Genomic DNA, 20,346 nt, shown 5'->3' on the forward strand with positions numbered 1-20,346 from the left:
TGGTGGAATATGTCGTGTGTGTAGTTGTGGGAAGTGTTTGCGTCGTGTAGTGTCGAGTGCCTTACATTGTATGAGGATGTGCATCACGGATAGGGCCTCTCCGCACCTGCTGCACAGAGGTCTTGGAGACCCAGTGAGAAGGTGCGAGTGTGTTGCATGAGTGTGCCCTATCCGTAATCTGGCCAAGGCGACTTCAGTGTATCTATTGCGTGTGTCGGTGGTGTATGGTCCCAAGTGTGGTTTTATTACGTGTAACTTGTTGTCTGTCTGTTCACTCCAGTGTGTTTGCCATGTTTTGCGAAGTTGTTGCCTGATGTGTGGTTTCACGTCGGTGTAGGGTAATGTGGTTATGTCTACTGCATTCGAGAGTGTAGCAGCAGCAGCCATTCGATCCGCTGCTTCGTTCCCGGCTATACCACAGTGGCCAGGGACCCAGCAAAGAACCAGTTCAGATTTGCGTACATACAGAGACATAATACCCTTTACTATTAAATTTATAACGTGATTTTTTTAGGACTTTGTTGACGGCAACGCCCGCACAACACTGAGAGAATCTGTATATATAATGGATTGTGGGATGTGGCTTTGAAGGATATGATTAACAACCAGAAGTACACCATAAGCCTCTGCCGTAAAGATACTTGTATTACTGTTAAGAGTTCTAGTGACACTAAGGCCGGGCCCATGCGCCGCGCAGGACACCGAGGTGGAAGTTTTAGAGGCGTCCGTATAAAATTCAGAACATTGGTACTTCTGCTGCAAACACAAGAAGTGCTGCAGAATTGCACATGTGGGAGCTCGGTTTTTATCTACATGTGTGAATGAAGTGTCGCATGAGACAGGGCGGAGATGCCATGGTGCTATGAAATCTGTTACAGAACTTTGGATGGTATCTAAAAAGGAGACAGCAAGCTCTGACGCTTCGTCTCTAACTCTGTAAGAGAAGGGCGCAGAGAACGATGGTCGATTTAAAAGGAGTTCAGTCATGGAGGTATCATGAAAAACTGATTTAAAAGGATGGTGAGGCATGGATGAAATTTTAAAAGCATAAAGGAGGTCTGTGTATGCTCGCTGACGTTGTAGGTTCCATTTGTTGCACTCTACATACAGACTTTCGACTGGACTAGTCCGAAAGGCACCACATGACAAGCGGAGCCCTAGATGAAGCACAGGGTCCAGCATTCTGAGGGATGTTTTAGTGGCTGACCCATAAACAACGCTACCATAGTCCAGTCGTGAGCCTATCAAGCTGGTAAAAACACGTAAAAGAAGTTGTTTGTCAGCACCAAAAGAGATGTGCGACAGAACCTTCAGGATATTCATTGTTTTTAAGCATTTATGTTTTAATTGTTTTACGTGTGGGATAAATGTGAGCTTTTCGTCAAAGATTATACCTAAAAACTTGTGTTCTTTCTTGACAGGAATCGAGACACCATTGAGGTGAATGTCTGGATCCGGCCGGATGCCACGCCTCTTGGAAAACAAGACACAAGTGCACTTCCCCGGATTAAATTTAAAACCGTTGCTGTCTGCCCAACCAGCTAGCTTGTTAACACCAAGCTGGACTTGGCGCTCGCAGACAGACAGGTTACAAGACTTAAAGGATAATTGAACGTCGTCTACGTAAATGGAGGAGGAAATCGATGGTGGTAGCGCCTTACGAAGAGAATTCATTTTTACAATAAAAAGGGTGCAACTTAAAACTCCACCTTGCGGCACGCCATTTTCCTGCATTATGAACCCTAGAAATTGCAGTTCCAACTCGCACGCGAAACGTTCTTTCAGACAGGTAACTGGCAAGCGTGTTCATCATGTTACCCGACATGCCAAAGGTCTTCAAGTCGCTAAGAATGCCGTACCGCCAAGCAGTATCGTACGCCTTTTCAAGATCAAAGAAGACCGTCATGCAGTACTGCTTGTGGAGGAAAGCATCTTTGATATAAGACTCTAACGCAACGAGTTGATCGTTGGTAGATCGCCCCGCCCTGAAGCCCGCCTGGCAGCTCTCGAGAAGACCATTGTACTCTAAGAAGTACACAAGTCTCCTGTTTATCATCTTCTCGAAGAGCTTACACAGGCAGCTTGTCAGGGCAATGGGGCGATAACTGGCAGGAGAGGAAGGGTCCTTCCCTTCCCTTAGGACAGCCACTACTATGGCCTCCCTTCAAGAGCGAGGAATGTGCCCCGAAAGCCATATTTTATTGTATAGGTGTAAGAGTGTTTCAAGAGTGTCTGGGTGTAGGTGTTGTATCATGGTGTATGTGATTTTGTCTGCACCTGGAGCTGACGTCTTACATGTGCTCAGAGCAACCTTCAGCTCATGAATTGAAAAACAAGAATTGTAAGAAGTGTGCGACTTGTTGTTATCACGCAGGGACTTCTTTTCTACAGATGTTTTGTGTTTCATGAAAGTGTTTGTGTAGTGTGCTGAACTGGACACGTGTTCGAAGTGTTGTGCAAGTGTGTTAGCCTGGTCTTCCAGTGTGTCCCCTGTTGTACTAACCAGGGGCAGGCTGTGTGTCTGTTGTCCTTTTAGTTTTCGTATTCGTGTCCAGACTTTGTGTGTATCAGTGTATGAATTGATGGAAGTGAGGAAGGTGCGCCAACTCTCTCTTTTCGCCTCACGACGCACTCGCTTCCCAAAAGCCTTTGCCTGTTTAAAAGAAATGAGGTTGTCTGACGTGGGGTACCGGCGAAGGACACCCCACGCCTTGTTCTGGGCCTCTCGCGCCCGCCTGCAGTCCTCGTTCCACCAGGGCCTCCTTGGGCAGCGGGACCCACTGGAGGCCTGGGGAATGGACTTTTCGGCGGCGTCGAGGATGTGCGCCGTGACGAGTTGGGCGGTTTCCTCCACGTGTAGGTGTTTTATGGATGTGTGGTGTAGTTGAGATGTTTGTGTGAATGTGCTCCAGTTTGCTTGTGATTCATTAAACCTTTTATGGGAAGATGGACTGCTCGGGCCTATACCTATATACGTTAATGAAGTGGGGAAATGGTCACTACCATATGGGTCTGTGCCCACACCCCAATCAAGACATGGAAAGAGAACTGCGGAACCAATAGCCAAGTCAAGATGCGAGTATGTATTATGTCCTAAGTTATGGTATGTAGGCTGTTTTTTGTTGAAAAGGCATGCTCCGGAGGATGTAAGGAACTTCTCTATCAGACGACCTCGGGCATCCGTTCTGGTGGAGCCCCAAAGAGAGTTGTGCGCATTAAGGTCGCCTGTTAGTATGTATGGTTCGGGCAGCTAGTCAACCAGTGCCTCGAAATCAGAGCTCAGATGTGCAAAATCAGGAGAGGTGTAAATAGAGCATACCGTTATCAACCTATTACATATTATGGTACGGATCGCTACAGCCTCGAGGACAGTGTTTAAAGTGACAGGGTGGCATGCTAATGATTTCCGGGCGATAATGGCCACACCTCCTGAAGAGTGGGTGCAGCCAACCCTGTCCTTTCTGAATACCATGTACCTATTTAAGAAATTTGTTTGTTTAGAGTTGAGGTGGGTTTCCTGGAGACACATAATACTTGGCTGACTGGCATGCAGAATCTCATACACATCGTCAAGATTTTTAAGGAGGCCTCTGCAGTTCCATTGGATAATATTTTCTGTTCCCATTATTTAAATTTAAGAATGACTGGAATGTGTGTGTTCGTGTGTGTTCATGTGTCGTCTTTCGGGGCTGTTACTCTTGGATTGGGCTTTTTGGGCCTTTCTGTAGGCTTGGAAGTCGGTGGCCGCTCCTTGCGCTGCGTTGCAGGCAGGAACGGCCCGACGTCCATCTCGTCGTCGGATGTCCGAGGGGTGCCCGACGGACCGGGCCCCCCGGGCTTGGCCCCCCCTCGGGAGCCCTTCGTTTGAGCCGCCACCGCCGAGGGCGTCCGGGGCGCCAGAGGTGGCACAAGCGGTGCGGTGGCGGTGGGAGCCGGTGCGGGGCCCGTGGTGTCCATCACCTCGGTACCCTCCAACGCACTGGAGGACGGGGAGACAGAGGCGGGAGCGGCACCGGTCCCGACAGGAGTGGTTTGCGCCACAACCGCTGCTGCCTCAGCAAGCGGCGTGGTGCCAGGTTGGGCTGCGTGAGGCAACCCAGCGGGGGGCGGGGGCGGGACCAGGTCAGACTCGCTGAACTGGGTCCCTGTGGACACCAGACGCCGCTCCGCCCCCCGGCGAGCCGCGTCAGCGTACCTCCCCAGAGGGAAAGAGGCGAACCTCTTTCTCGCCTCCGGGAAGGTGATGTTCTCGGTTACCTTGATGTTGATTATCTTTTTTTCGAGTTGGAACTTTTCGCACTTGCGGGAGTACGCTGCATGCGGTCCCCCGCAGTTTACACAAGTGAGGGTATCGGATTGGCAGTTGTCACTAGGATGATCGTGCGCCGCGCATTTCGCACACGTCGTTCGGCCACGGCAAGAGTTCGTACCGTGCCCGAACCGCTGGCACTTAAAACAGCGCCGCGGATTCGGGATGTACGGACGGATGGAGCAACGGATAAAACCTGCATTGATGTGTTGTGGGAGAACTGCGCGGTCAAAGGTCAAGATGATGTGCTTGGTGGGAATCTCCTTGTCGTCTCTACGGATAGTGATGCGTCTCACGGCAGTGACGCCCTGATCCTTCAAGCCGGCAAGGAGATCCGCATCGGTTTCGTTCAGGAGGTCTGTCTCGGATATCACACCCTGCGAGCTGTTGAGGCTCCGATGCGGTGTGACCCGGATGTCAAGATCAGCCAGTCTAGTCTGAGCTAGAAGCTTTGCAGACTGCTGCTTGTCATTTATTTCAATTAAGAGTTCACCAGACGTTTGTTTTTTGCATTTATACGATTTTTCTACTATGGCTTCAAGATACTTGGCGATCAAGAAGACTGACTGAGATGCAAGAGGGTGGGTTGGATTGAGCGATTCCATCACAAGAAATCGAGAAAAATTATCTGGTTCAGGAAATGTCAAAGATGGCAATGGGGGAAACGATACTTCGGTGCGGCCCCTTTTAGGGGGCCGATCACGGTTGGAGGGGGTTTTAGACAATACCATAAAGCATAGTATAAAAGCAGGGAGACGGGGGTACTTTCTCCTTTGACCTTACCCTGGTAGTCAAAGAGGTCCCGGAGCTCCCTGCCTGGTAGACAGGCAGGGAGCCCATCGGCCGGAGCTTGACCAAGGCTCCGACGGCCACCGTTTACGGCTTCTACCCTTCACCTTTAAACACGTCGCCACGGTTGGACACGGCTTATGTTGGGAGCTCGGGGTCCGCGGTGTCGCTGCTCACCGTCACCATGAATACTCAAGGTGGCCCGTGCGGGGTTTTGGGATTTATTGTTTTCTCTTGATAATCATCGTGACATTGGTCCTCTTTCGAATTTCTTTCGGGTGTATCCCTGTGTTAGTGCAATGTACAAATATGGCAGAATATATCCCAGCTCAAAACAATTCTGTCCAGGCGCCTCATGCATTAATAACGGCTGTAAACGACCGCGCCCGGTGAAAAAACGTATTGCATGATTAATTGACTGCCGTAACTAGTTACATAATTTTTACCTAGAGGGACTCGATCTCTGGTTCGTATGAGAAACAAGAGGCCACAAATCTGTAATTTCAGTTTACCCGATCGATTGCTCGCAGTCTTCTCTGGCGCGTATTCCCAGAATTACAAGTCTGCGTTTTTCACTCGGTTCGCACATGAACGTACGGCCGCGAGTGCGGTTTAGTGTATCCGGCTGCGAAGTCGGGGAAGCAGGGGCTTTTCACGTCGCTGTACGTGCACACACGCACAACAGCATGTGTATGTTTTTAATCTACTCACAGCAGCCTATAACGACATGAAGGTGAAGGAAACATTTCTACAAAAACGGCAAAGCACTCTAAACTGCGCGGAATTAAGGTAGGATGTAGGTCGTTAGTAAAAGCGGGCGCAGAGTGAACGCCGCTGAGGATTCACAATTATCGCAAGAAAGGCGAGTGCAAGGACACCAGCGCAGCGCTCGAACGACGGCATTTGCGAATGAAGCGCTCTGTATACTGCCGCGAACCGTGCGCAAGACCTCTATGCAGTGATTGCACGACCACAGTCACGCGAATGCAAGAACGGAACTACCGTAACAGAGCAGTTTGAAATGTCCACGCTCGATCCTTTCGCATTCACGAGCTATCCTGAGATGTTACAGAATGCCGCACACGTAAACAAAAACCGCGCTGTGCGTATGCGCCAGCGGCATCCGCCCCGCAAATATCCCCTTGTAGACAAAAATATAAAACAAAACACTATCACTCAGTGCGTGTTGGTAAAACGGGGCTCTAGAAATCCTATAAATGCTACCAAAGAGCGATTTCGGCGCGAAAACTAGAGCAAACTGAAGCGAGCGCCCTGAAGCGTAGCGAGGGCGTCTGCTCTCAAGTGGCCAACAAATATGGCCACGCCGCGGGTGAGGGGAGAGAAAAAAGAGGAGGGCAGCGGAGAAGGAGGGAGCAGTTGGCGCTACCTTAGTAATTTTAGGGACCTTAGCGAAGGGTAGTACGACCAGTAGAAGTTACTACAGCGGTGGCGCATGAAGTGTAGAGGACAGCTTCATCAATAGCGGCCATGACGCACAAATGCAGGTGTTAATTGACCGCTTTTCGCGTGCGAGTCATTAATTGGCTAGTTATTATGTCATTTGTCGAGTGTCTACGTTTGTACGAATCGTCAGTCAGAGCAGTGCCTATGTGATCTACAAGAAGGCGCTAATGAGAGGATAGCACGAAATGACCTCATAAATGCGTTCGCTTACGAATAAGAAGGCCCCACCCGCACGGATACCTACTCAACTAACCGGTTCTAGTACAAATAAGTACTTATCTTGCAACATATGTAGGGGGCACCACACTTAAAGATTAACCGCAACAAGAATATCACACCTGTAATCAAAAATAAATATCGTAATTACCCGATTCTAACGCGCCCCCGATTCTAACGCGCCCCCGATTTTAACGCGCCCCCGATTGTCCTGGCGAAAAAAACGAAAAAACTTGCACCTCTGATTGTAATGCGCACGGAACTTTGTGAGCAAGAAAAACAAATGCGAGAGAAACGGGCGGTTTATTTCCCGAAGTAATCTCACTCATCTCACTCCTCATCGCTCTCTGCTGCCCACAACATCTCGCCCTCTGTGCCGTCAAGCGAGTTCGCGATGCCACACCTCTGAACGAACGTTCAACCATGGTCGCTGGGATCGTGGCCCACGCCTCGCACGCCCATCCAGCGAGCTTCTCCAGAGGCCCACGCTTCAGCCGACCGCTAGTTTTGAACACGTGAGAGCCGCTGCTGCCGTTGCTGTTATCAAGCGCGCAAGTGGAACGATTTGACGAGTTATGTGAACGCCGATAGAAAAGCCTAGGCGCTAATGCTTCCTGCGTCCGAAAAATCGTTGCTAAAAGCTTCGGCACCATCTTGAGATGGCGATGGCGATGGGTGGGACGAAATTTCCGCTGTTTCGGCAGCTTCGGTTTCGTATCCGATTCTAACGCGCATGCAATTTTTTGACATATTTTTCCGAAAAAAAAGTGCGCGTTAGAATCGGGTAAGTACGGTATGTGCGAAAGCATGCCGTCGGCCAATCAACAGGCAATTTGGGGCCGCTTTGTTCCCCTTCACGACATCCTCTGTGCTGTTGCTACCCTTGACCCCCTCTTTCCCTGTCAGAATGCTAGCCATGACCACTCTCCGAATTACTGGCGTTTCAGAAAACCTGGCTAGACTTTTGTTTTCTCATGCACCTCTGGAAAGCTTGGAGCCACTGCGTGGGACAACTCCTCTCCCGATTTTCTCGGAGGCGTCTTTGTAGTATAAGACTGTTAAGTTGTGTACCGTATTATACTCATCACACAGCGGGAATGGTCCACCTATCCCCACAGCATCACCACAGATCGCCTGCACCCACTGAAGCAATGTCGTACGCAGGATTTCATTTCAGGGAAAATAAAAATCGAATGAAAACAATGAATAAACCCAGGACGCCGCCACCATCAGCATCAGGGGACTAAAAATGAGCATCGGACAGCTAATCCAACCAGCCGAGGATTACGCCAGAGCACCCAGTACTAGAAATTGGACACAATTTGTAATAAACTACAGCACAGCCTCCGCCCTAAATTTAACTGGAATATAATCTGCTCCATAATAAGCGATTAGCTTACTCGCAGCGCAACAGCTCACAAACTTCGCCGCCCCACACACAGCCTGCAACTAAACAGAGACCAGATGCTAGCCCAGCTTGTAATCAAATATACCCTTCTCCCTTTCTGTTTTCCGCTCATCATCGTCGTACGCCGAAAGGACAACTCATACCTCGACGAACTCATTACACTGGTCGAATTAGATGAAACGGTGTAATTCATACCACGTGTCATTAGAACACGCGTGTGAAAGTGGAAGAAATCGCGCCCCAAACAAACTTTCAAAAAATACTTTAACTCTAAGATCACATCTTTATTACATTATTGCAATACTGAACGACTATACCAACCATATTGAAATCCCAAAGACATTTATTAATCTATAAGCCAGGACAAACCCTTAGTTTTGGATATCTCCGGTCCACCTCCACCCCTACGTGGGCAAGCTCTTCGAGCACATTGTCTACAAACGACTCACAGCATGTATTGAAGAGAACAACCTCTTTCCAAACACAATGTTTGGCTTTCGTGCCCGCTTTTCTACGCAGTATGTCTTTTTCGAACTCAAGGAACAGGGCTACATTATCTTACACCCCATAGCAAACGAGATGTCATCACGCTAGACATCGAAATCTTCTTGTGCACATGAGGCAGTCTTCGAAGGTCTCCAAACCACAAATTGCTGCGCACGCAGGTAGCTAGAGTACACGTTTGACAAACGATGTGATAATCATCGCTTCTGCATTTCCAACCCTACTGCATTTTAGGGCTTCATTACCTGAATACACGATGCGTTTGAGGACCATTTCGATTTTATGAATGTCGATGTTATGAAGGTCGATGTTATAAATGACCCCTTTGCAGGAGTGTCAGGAGGCGGTGCGTACAACAAAATCCCGGAGGAGTTTTCATTATTTGTAATTTTCTTGATCTTGCTTTTCTTTAAAGCACCTGTTTCGGAAGGGTTGCTCAGTCCAAGGACGTTTTGATCCGCATCTACAAGCAACCTGGCCGTGATTGTTCAAACTTGCTGGCTTGGTTCCTTTGCTATAGCCATACGGTGATTTCACGAATACGATGACAGTGTTGTTTCAGACCTCCTAAATTAATTCCCGCAAGATTTTGGTCTTTCAACGGCAGCAGATGCGAAGTACCTTCGATAAGCTTGTCCTCATCTTCCTTTTCGTCTGTGGCGTGAGACCAACGAACAATAATCAGGCCGAAATTACTAGGTGATCTATTCATGTAACATTTGAGCGTATAAAGTAAAAGCTCGTAATTCGAACTCCTCAGTTCGAATTAACGAAAGTGAAGCACAAACGCCGTACGATGCGATTGTGCAGCAGTCGATCTTGTCAGCAATTGAATGCGGAAAACCTGCCTTTTATGCTTGAAGGCGAAAGCTAGAACTTTTTTTTCTAACCAGCGAATGTAGCGGGAGGCTTCCTTTTCGCGTACCCCAAAACTGAAAAGACGGCTATAATTCCATCCCATAGAGATAATATACTCTAGAGGGAAAGCGCGCCGCTGAGCCAATGCATTGGAACCGTACGACACATGGTGGCAGACATGATACAACGATTTGAAGGTTGCCAGCTGAGCTTTTGCTTACTAAAAACGACGAAAGCGATGGGTTGTAATCTGGCAACGTGCTACTGTGGCGTTTCCGCGTCCGGCTAGCGAAGCATGCCGGGAGAAATTGTAACATGGCGGACCGCTGGCCAGGCCGGCCAGGCGGATTTTGTGTAGGCGGCGTCAACAGCATTGCGTAGTTTATCTCCTGTGGGTAGGTAACCGACGTGTTTTTGGTTTAGCGTACGTGCGACTTGTATGTACTGAGACTATTTGAGCAAGATGTGGCAACGCTCACGCAACACTTGCGCGCAAGCTCGAATGCGACTGATCGCATGCGCGAGGACGCCAAGGAGTCAGCTGATCCGTACTGGGTGCACAGAAATGAATCTCCGTATGATCTCCGTGCATTTTGCGCTGTGCCGCTTTATCTGCCATTCTGTGACTTTTGCGAGTCGCTCAATGCTTTTCAAACGAAGTGTAGTGAACTGACTGTGGCTTTAGCTCAATGTAAAACCTTTATTGACACACGAAAAAGACATCGCATGGGCCAACGCTGATATTGCCGGTGAGTCGCGGCGCTTTGAAGCACAGGAACGAAAGAGCGCGGTCGATCGCAGGCCAATGGAGTGGAAGAATGCATGCCAAGGGAGTATGCGAAATACAGTCCGCGGCGTGTCCCGTTTTCTTTTCTGTCTGTATTCGTCAAGTTCTAGCTGCTTTCCACCACTTCAAAGGGAAAGTTTGCGGGGCTGAATGCGCAGTCTTGAATGGGCATTAATTTACCGCACAGATGGCGTGAGGAGAGAACATTGACTGATTAAAAAAGAAACCGCATTTCGTTACCTATTTTTTCGTTCTACCTTCACGAACGTTTGCGCGAACGTTCGAAGCACGAAGAGCTGTAAGAAGTTCCATGAATAAAACAACTGGAGCTGAACGATTATAAAAGCTCCTTTTATTTCTCTTCCAACGGGAACGATCGCCGGCTGCCACTCCGTAGCCTGTAGTGAACTTGCGGTAGTCAAGGTCAGATCAGAATCGCTGTTCCGGCGTCGATAGATAGGGTGCTTAACGTGAAGAAAGAATGACAGCCTCGCAAGCGCCCGGGGAGGCACTTGCTCAGCGCGTGCATCCGAGTTGTACCAGTCGTACACGTTTTGCACGCATGCAGATCTGAGCTGAAGACTGCACACACACTATGCAGTCAGGCGCAAGGGCCTCGCCACTTCCTAGCACACTTAAAGAAAATCGAAACCAAAACTGAACTACACACTTACTCTTTCTCCGCTAATAAGAGATTAGTTACACTAGAAGTTTTTTATAAAGCTAGTTTTAATTACTGAAGCGATTATTTGTAACTATTTTGCTTCAGTTTTTTGGTTTAGTCAAATAATTACGGAACAACTTTTTAGAAGACTGAATACAATTGATCTGGCAACCATGAAAATTGTATCATGTCAGCGCCCACGATTCGTACGGTCTCGGAGCTCGCTTTACCCCCCTGTTCCATCCGGTCATCACTTCCGAGCCACCTCCTCCGCCATTTGTCCGCCACCTCCTCGCGGTCACTGGCAGCAACAGGCTGTACGCTTCCGACCTCAGAAATGATGATATCTGTCAGTACACCTTACACCCTGAACTCGAGTCCCCATCTACGTAGTGCGCTAAGGAACTCCTTCCGCACAAAACGTGCGCCAGGCGGTTTTAGATTGCTTTTACGCGATTTAACTTCCCTCCCTGTTTTTCTCTCCTTTCCGGGGGCGACACAGCCTCGTGTGCAGGCAGCGCGGCCGCTTCTCTGTTCCTCTCTCTCTCTCTCTGGACCTGTGCCAGGCCCCGAGCTGCCAGCGCGTTGGCGCGTTGTTCGAATGATCTGTGACGGAGGCCGCCCGCGTTCGAATTAACGATCTTTTCAATACAGACGCTACTATAGAGACTTGGCTGGACCAAATCGTATAGTTCGAATTATCCATAAATTAGAAATATTGAAGTTCGAATTAACGAGCTTTCATTGTATTGCCGCACAAGAAACGCCAATTGGCCCCAGTATGCGCGAAGATGTGGAAGGGCCTCTAGCACCACGAGGCGTCCCGAACTGTTTTGGAAGAGGTTAGGGCACGGTCCGTCTTCTATGCAATGCATCCTGAATAAATCGAGCTCTGTACTTCGGAACCGCTTCTCCGTGCGGCGACCATACTTACTTTCGCGTTACTTACTTTCGCGTTACGACCATACTTACTTGCCGCGTTATTTCTCATATGCCGCCAGGGGATGGCGCGGGCAACAGCAGGCTTGAAAGAAACACACACAGCGCGCAAAACAACAGGACGAAAGACGGAGGGATGTACAACACAAGCGCTGTCTCTCAACTAGTTTTTATTAGAAACCCAAAGAATATATACACACAAGTGTGCACATGCACCTCTATCAAGATGACTGCGTCAGCCAGACTTCCATCAAGCTCCACGAAAAGGAAGCAAAGATAGTTGGGCATATGCTCGCATGAAATGTCAATTACTCGCCACGTGTGTCTTTTAAGTTGGAATGTGTGCTTGTTATTTAATCTTTTAGCGTATTACGGTGTGATGTGTCGCTTTATTCGTATGTTGTTCCTCTGCGCATGTGCACACTTGCGTGTATATATTCTTTGGGTTTCTAATAAAAACTAGTTGAGAGACAGCGCTTGTGTTGTACATCCCTCCGTGTTTCATCCTGTTGTTTTGCGCGCTGTGTGTGTTTCTTTCAAGCTGATTTAACAACTCGTCCAACTTTCGGTGTTACAACAGCAGGCGGCGGTTTTCTGCAGAAGATGTAGAATATCATTTGCTATAAAAAACCATGCATCCATGAATTTTTTAATACAGGAACACTGTAAATATCTCTTGAGTACTAATTTTCGGTCTTATATTTGCGTAATGTCTTGTTCATGTTCAACAAAGTTGACAAGTATGAACATATAAACCGGGCTTAGATGCTCACATTTGGCCGTGAGTATGTAAGACAATTACGCAGTTTACATTTGAGTCACAGACAGACAGACGGACGGACAGACAGACCAAAATTTCTGGGTTTAAGTAGCCCAAGAAAGACTATCGTCGTTAAAATCCGGCAGGTACAGCTCCACATGGAGATGCCGTGCCAGACTTCATTTGAGCGGACTACCACTGCTCAAGGTTATGAGGCAGACGCACAAATAAGATAATAGTGAGCAGTGTCGTTACCCTGCAAGGAAGTAGGTGGGATTTTCCCAACGTCGCGTGCCTCCAGACGGCGACCCAAGGCGCCGGTATTTCTCCTCGTTGCAACAGGGGGTGCAACTATATATACTCCTCGCTGACCGAGCCGCTACCCACGCGTTCCTAGAAAAACATGCTTGGAAAATGATGTGATCTCTCTCTCTCTCTCTCTCTCTCTCTCTCTCTCTCTCTCCTCGTTGCTGCTCGCTCGGTAGTCCGCCCCATCAACAACACCGCCACAGTCGGCACCTGTCTTACATGTACGCGCCGCGGCTCACTGCCACGATTTGGTAGCGTAAATAGACGTGACCACAAACTGCTTTAGCTATCTTGTCTTACCGGACCAACAATCGAAAAGTCGCGAAGCAAGCGTCCAAAGGTAACCCATCTGGATTTATTTTCTGTAGTAATTCAATCAGTCCTTTCATCCCAATCATAACATAGTAATGCGTAGCGGGGTCCTTGGAACTGGCGGTGTGTGTGCAGCAGGTAACATAGGACGGTTCTTCGTCAGTTTACAACTATGAACAGGTCAATATTAGTACACCTGTAAAGATCCCTCCGGCAAAAGATTCCCGGGTTGAAGAGGTGGTCGCCTTTACCCAATGCTGCCAGAGAAGCACTGAACACCACCTGTAGGCGCAGAATACGCTTACCTACAGCAAAATATACAAGCAAGGAGACGGGAGTTCAGTCGCTCGTGTAGCTCAATTGGCAGAGCATTGGGCGCGTTATCCGAAGGTTATGGATTCAGACTACACCCAGAGCTGAAATCTTACAACAAAACTGTATTAAGCTACCCTCCCATATATGTTTCATGACCGTGGCCTAAAACTCCCAGCGCCCAAAAAGGAAATAAGCAAGATGTTTGGGTTTTTGCGGGAATCTAACCGGCTTTCCAGGATAGGAGCCGAGCGCTTTTTCACTGTTCTATCCCGGCACGTTGCCAGTGGAAAAACGAGTTAGACTGCGGCGTGCCACGTGATAAGAGAATGTGACGGCACACGAGTAGAGCAAGGAAACGCCAGTCCCAGGGAACTCTGATTCTGGAGAGGCTGTCGCTTGAAGGGGGGCCAGTTGGTCATTGAAGTAGTTTGCACCAGAAACTAGGAGGAAAGGAAAGCAACCACAGAAACGCAAACATGATTTAGCAGTGAAGAAGTCTTTGATAAGTATCGCTAGCAGGCAATGCAAGCCAGAAAGGCATATGCGGATGCCTTGATGCTTGGAGTGGTGGCGAGGGAAAAATATGTCGTTTGCCAGACGCTTGATAGTGGCCTAATTGTTTTCTGCATTGCGCTTACAGGCGACGATTTTAACGTAACGAACAGCCGGATCTTTGTTACGGATGCCGGGGCGCACTTATCGTGGAATAAACGGTTTTGTTTTGTACTTTCTCTTAGAAGTCCTCTTTGAATGGTTATAAAGCTTCGATGAGGTCCAATCTCCACAGACGGGATTGGCTGAAATTTTTTCGTTGTTATCGTTCTCCTGGTATGCTTTCGTGTTTGCTTTCTCTGTGTGACGCCATGAAATGGTCAGAGCGGCTTCTTTTCTGTTTGGTTTTTTTCTCTCGCTTATTTGGAATTGTCCTTAGTGTAACAAGCAAGAAAACGCCCTCAAGTTTTTAAATTCCCGCCGTTTACGGAAGGTTCGCAAATAAAGCAGCTCCTCCCCCTCTTTTTTGTCATGCAGTGCCGTCGCGCCATCTGCTATCAAGCAGTAGAAAACTAGCTCCGGACTTTCCTTTCTTTCCGCCAGATGGCAGCCCATTGCGGGAGGCTGGCTAAGTTGGACAACGCTCGCGACTACGCACGTTCGTTGCCTCGCCTTGCCACCAAGTGTAGTGCGCGATCCGACGTGGTAGCTTAGTGGCTAATGCGTGATGACGTTGGGACCGGCGTACCGGCTTCGAAACTACGCGCGGGGGTCATCTTTGTCCGGCTTCTTCGTGCGAAAAAAAACCCACTAAATTATAATGCGCAAGCACTCTTTCCAAGTACCCACCCAGCACCAGCCGCGTAACACCCTGCACCTGGGCAAAAAAGCATAATTGGCGAGAGTAGCACACTTGACGGGTATACTAGCGTAAACAAAAACAATTGGTTGATGGAAAATTAGGAAACGAAAACGAGGAATATTAAGAATGAACTTCAGCAACCAAAAATGTCTGTCGTATACGCTAACCTCACGTGACGAAAACAAAATGTGAAGTTTCCCGTAAATAAAGTAACGGAAACAGAGTAAAAAGTTATGAGAGAGCACGAACCGTGTATAAGTGGTGAAGGTAACGCATTTAATTACTGTAGCGTTGTTTGTCAAACAAAACAACAAAACAGAATGGAAAGAAGCGGCGTAGGGGTGCTTAAGCAGTAGGAAGCTATTTTTGGAATTTCAGCGCATTTTTGAATACATGCCGCATAAGGGGGCATTCTCTTTCGACCAGACTAGGCCTCCATACTGACAGGAACTTTAGGCACGAGAAATCAAGGTTTTAGACACCCATAACAAGCACTGAGAAGGACAATTTAGGCATACACAGGTAACAAACGCTGTTTAGGCACATATAGGATCAATTCGTATTTATTTCAGCGGCGTATTTAGGACAATTTTTTTACTTGCAGTGAAAACAGCGGTCTAACCTCGTGCTGCGCCCCTTTATTTTCTTCGTGAAAATAAGCCACACAACAGTTCCTATTTTAAGATTTACTTGAAATGCGTGGTGTTTCTACACCAAACGAAAGCTCGAAAGCCATGACAAACCAAACCCATCCCACTTATTTGCTGCTTAAAGTTGTACCTCCTCTCAGTCGACAATTCCATGTGGAAAATCAATGTTCAACGTACACTAACGATGGTAGAGCCTGTTTGTATTTGGAACGCTCCATGACCTAATTCCCTTTAGAATATCATAGTGTTTGCTCCTCGTAACCTTCGGAAGATCTTTTGGCATAGGGAACCCAAAAATTTATGTCAGACAGATTTCAGCAACCGTTCCTTCGGGGATTGCGCAGAAGCACTCAGCTGCTGAAAGGTTTTGTGCTAAGAGTGTGAAATACGAACGTCAATGTGCCATGTCACGTTCAGGTGTGGCGCGGTGTAAATAATTTGCGGTGCGACGCTTTTGTCGACTGCAAAGCTGCAAAGCCGGAATGTTTAGGTAGCAGTATTTGTCCGCCCTTAACTCAGTTACGTACGGTGTAACAACGGGCTATGTTAAAAGTGGCACAATCAATAACTGTTCCTTGAAGACGCAACTGCGCTTCGAAGGAAGACTGCAACTTATTCGTTGACAGAGCAGAACGACCTTCTCACCCCTTCCCAACACCAATGAATCCCATGAATGGTACTCTGAAGTGCAATGACTCCGTACAAATTACTGAACCAATCTATCCTGCAGAACCAAATAATTAGCGAAGCGTCGGGAGTAATGCCATTCAGTTACTATGCACTATATCTTTATTATCAACATTAGACAACAGGCGAGATTTTTTGCAACTAATTCTCTTAATGCTAGATTTCCCAAATCCTTCAAAGCTTACTTGGCGCAGCAGATGCCGGCTTTCACGACTAGATTATTTTTAAAGTACCGAGATGCTAATTCCTCGGGGCTACATTTCTCGTTCCATCTTCGTCCTACGCGTGCTTCATCTTGCAGGCCGGCGGGGTACCCGTGATCGGTGGCCGACAGTGCAGGTGTCGTGGCATCACCTTAAAACTTTGGTGTGTAACATTTTCGCGTAGTTTTCCCCCACGAGGCGTCTTTGACCTTGAGCGGCATGTTCGCGGCTGTGTGGCATTGCTGTTTTTTTCTTGGCTCGTTTTTTATTGCGTTAGTATACACTTCGGCCAATGTTTCGCCGTGGGTCCTCGGACACAGCGCGTAAGAAGGGCTTAGAACAAAACCGGTGAGGTTGGCTGTATGTGTCGCTGCGTAAGGGCCTCTGGCGGCTCGGCCGAGGTGGCGGCGGCTCGTAGACGGTTTGCGTTTCTTGGCTTGTTTGGCACGGCTCCCGGATTTTTTCTTGCAAACAGGGTGTGAAAAACACCCCGTTGCGGACTTCTGAAGCGAGAACAGTCCTGGTATACTATCTACTCAAAAAACCAACAAAAGCATAGACAACACACAAAAAAGCATTTTTAGGCGCTAAAAAGCCCATATAGGCACATATAGTGAAAATAGCCGCTAACAAGCTCATATAGTCAGAATAGCCACTTATAGGCACAATAAGCTATCGCTTAAAATGATCACCCTCCATTAGTTTATGCTTATATGCAAAAAAGGCTTGACACGGACTCATGTAAAAATAGGCATTTTGCCTAAAGTTCAGGTATCTACTGGTTACACAAATATCTTAGAAGAGCGACGTAACTGTCGCGGCAAAAACAGGATTGACGTACTTCTAAGTTACTGGTGATGATGGCAACACCTTGTATGTCCAGAAAAACAATCTGCAGTTGTCGTAAATACGACTTACATTTTGCGCGGTCCGGGATCCGCAAGAAAAAGAAGGGAACGCCCGTCTGCAGATAACTCCTCTCCCAGTTTTCGACATGCAAAGCATGCACATACAACAGTTGTCCCATTATCCTCATCAATCACAAACTCCCAACCGTTATTTGCAGAGAGATACCTTATGCAACTTAGGAGAGGAGGAGGAGGAATAAACATTTAATTGAGCAGTCACGGTGTTGCTGGGTTGAGCGCCAGCTGGGGGACCTCCTTAGTCCCGGAAGCCCTGTGCCTTGGCGGCCTGTCTCGCCCGGTCTACCAGATGTTGTTGGTGATCCGGATTGGCGCTGGTCAAGCGACCCTCCCACTGCTCAAGTGAGGGATTTGGATTTTGGACAAGGGATGGTGTGTGGTGTCACTCCCATGCAATGTGGTAGAGAGTGCACGGCTCTATGCTGAAGGTACAAGTGTAATACAGAAATATTTAGGGTAGTAATGTCCCATGTGGAAATGTGTCCGCTTGTAGCTGTCTGTAGATGACCACGTCTTCGCGAGACATGTTGAGATGTGAAGGCGGAAAGGTTTTTCGTCCCAAGCGGCAGTGGGCCAGGATGTCACTGTACTTTCTGGGGATTATTTCTCGGGTTGGGCTTATGGAAGGACTGGCTGATATCCCAGAAGGAGGCGCCCTGTGTGTACGAGCTCGGGCTGCGGCATGAGCCGCTTCATTCCCTTCCAGTGAAGAATGAGCCGGTGTCCCTATGATGAAAAATTGGGTAAATCAGGGTGGGCTGATAGAAGTTTTGCTGCTGTTAATGAAATGCGTCCAATTTAGAAGTTCCGAAACGCTATCTGTGAGTCTGATATGATGGTGACATGTTCATTGCTAGTGGTAGCTGCAAGGGCAATGGCTGTTTCTTTGGAGTGTCGATGACCTTGGTAGGTATAGAAGTAGAAGCTAGCTCCAGTCCCTGATTACTGACTTATGCTGTAGCGTGGGCTGACCAACTGGCGCATAGTGATGTGTCTGCGTCGTCAGGCTGTTTCCAGTATGCAGTTCGAAGAGCTTGAATTCTTGTCTAGCGTCGTGCCAGAGTCTTTCAATGCTTTACTGGTCACAAAACTGCTCCGTAACTCAATGGGGGAGCTTCATATGCTGCGTTTAGCCGCCGCGCGGTGGCGCCACCATCTCACTGAGGTCACTCCTCGGGCGGCGTTGCGCTGGCTCGAACTGCGGATACGCCGCGAGTTGTGTTTGTTTTGTGCGGGAAAAAAATGTAACGTGCCTCTCGCGCTGTTGTGATGCGAATTAAGCAGTGCAACGACGATGCCGAACACGTGTTGTGTCCGGGGATGTTGTTCCTTGTACAACGATACAACAGAATATGTTTCCTTGTTCTGTTTACCGGGCGACGGGGAGCTGCGTGAGAAATGGAGTCGCGCCATTCCAAGGCAAGAAACGGGAGATTTCAGCTTCGATTATAAGTGTGTGACAGTGTGTGGGAATGCACTGTATGTGAGAATGAAAAAGCAATGTACGCTTTTGAGAGCATCCTGGACCTAGAATTGTACAATCAGTCAGGTAGTAGCGGTGCTTCAATTACCTGTTTGCAAACTTGTATTACCTTGCGCTCAGGCTCGCATGTAAATAAAGCTTTGGGACGTCCTTGTGTTTTTACGTTTTATATTTCCGCGAATTATCCCTTAGGGTTCGTTTTGTTTGCTTTGTAACAGCGCATGGCCGCTTCCGGTTTTGTTATCTGGCGTTTCAACCGTAGCGCCCGTTTGCTCTTTTTGTCGTACGTCCCATCGGCCAATATTGTTTGATATGGAAAGGGTGTCACCTTGTCGCTAACTTGATTTTTTGTTTCTTCGACAATGTTCTCGATCCTATTTCCATGGATCTGAAATTAATAACGTCCCGAGAGTAATGCATGCATAGCAAACGCCGCGCAACTCACTTTGTCGACGTTCATCTGTGCACGTCACACTGCGGACTGCTTCTTCGACTTTTGTGTTTCATTCTATCTTTTGTAGAGCAGGAGGTCGCTTTAATGAACTTCGTTCGGGAAAGCTTTGCGTCGTTCTTGGCTACGTGGCAATATTCTGTTTCCTCCGTGTACTGCACATCGCAGCGCAAAAATATAATTTTTTGTACGCTGGACCACGCTCTTTTGTCTCCCTTCGTAATATTGAAATTTTTTTGGTTGCGTGTGATACAAATAGTTTTATTGTTCTTTTTTCGCTTCCTTTTTTTGCGAGGATTGCAAAGCGTGGAAGCGGAAAGACACACGGTGCAACATATATCTCTTCGTGTTTTGATCCTTCGCGTTTCTGCAGCGTTTTCAGCTGTTCTCAGGTATGTGCCAATGACAATACTATTGGGCTATCTTTTTTAGCGTTCTGTGCATTCCAGAGCAATCAACGGATTCATTAATAGCGTAGTCTGAACGACGCGTACTTTGTTTCTTTCAGTTTATTTATTGTATTATCGATAGGCCCGCAGCAGTCCGTGACTACGGAGCTACCATATGTGTAGTATTTGCAACTTTTGCTTTAAGAAAAGAAGCAATAGAGATTTAAAAATTCGTAAACACGATGGTGCAGCGCTTGTGCCAGAGGACACAGAAGCCGTTCGCGGCCGAAGTCTACGGTAATTTACTTGGACAAATAAAACCCCATTGAAGGCAGGTGATATACACAATGACTGGACTATTCATCGCTAACTACTACGAAAAAAAGCACACTTCATCAGCGCGCAGACACCAAAAGTAGCGAGCGTTTGCACGCCAAGAGCTGGCCAATATGCCGCACGCGCGGTGGCTGGATGCCCTTTGTGCGGCGGTGGCGCCTGTAGTGGCGCCTGCGGTCCCTATATAAAACGAGCGCCGAGGTTTCGTGACCAATAAAGCATTGAAGGACTCT

The 20,346-nt window shown here is 47.9% G+C and overlaps 1 protein-coding gene across 3 annotated transcripts in view; it reads left to right on the plus strand.

Moving 5' to 3' along the window:
• The first annotated feature begins 13,187 nt into the window (after positions 1 to 13,187).
• The window catches only part of LOC144173901 (glutamine synthetase-like), a 47,371-nt gene continuing 40,212 nt past the window's right edge, over positions 13,188 to 20,346 (plus strand). The window contains exons 1-2 of one of the 3 annotated variants that reach the window (XM_077702229.1): positions 13,284 to 13,347; positions 19,684 to 19,780. The gene's annotated coding sequence lies outside the window, so the exon portion shown is untranslated. Of the gene's footprint in view, positions 13,348 to 19,683; positions 19,781 to 20,346 lie in introns of all 3 variants that reach the window. The other 2 variants (XM_077702225.1, XM_077702227.1) reach the window with 2 other exon arrangements.

This window comes from Haemaphysalis longicornis, unplaced genomic scaffold, assembly GCF_048455015.1.
Source record: "Haemaphysalis longicornis isolate Haplotype H1 unplaced genomic scaffold, Haemaphysalis longicornis Haplotype H1 scaffold_3, whole genome shotgun sequence".
Taxonomy (NCBI): domain Eukaryota; kingdom Metazoa; phylum Arthropoda; class Arachnida; order Ixodida; family Ixodidae; genus Haemaphysalis; species Haemaphysalis longicornis.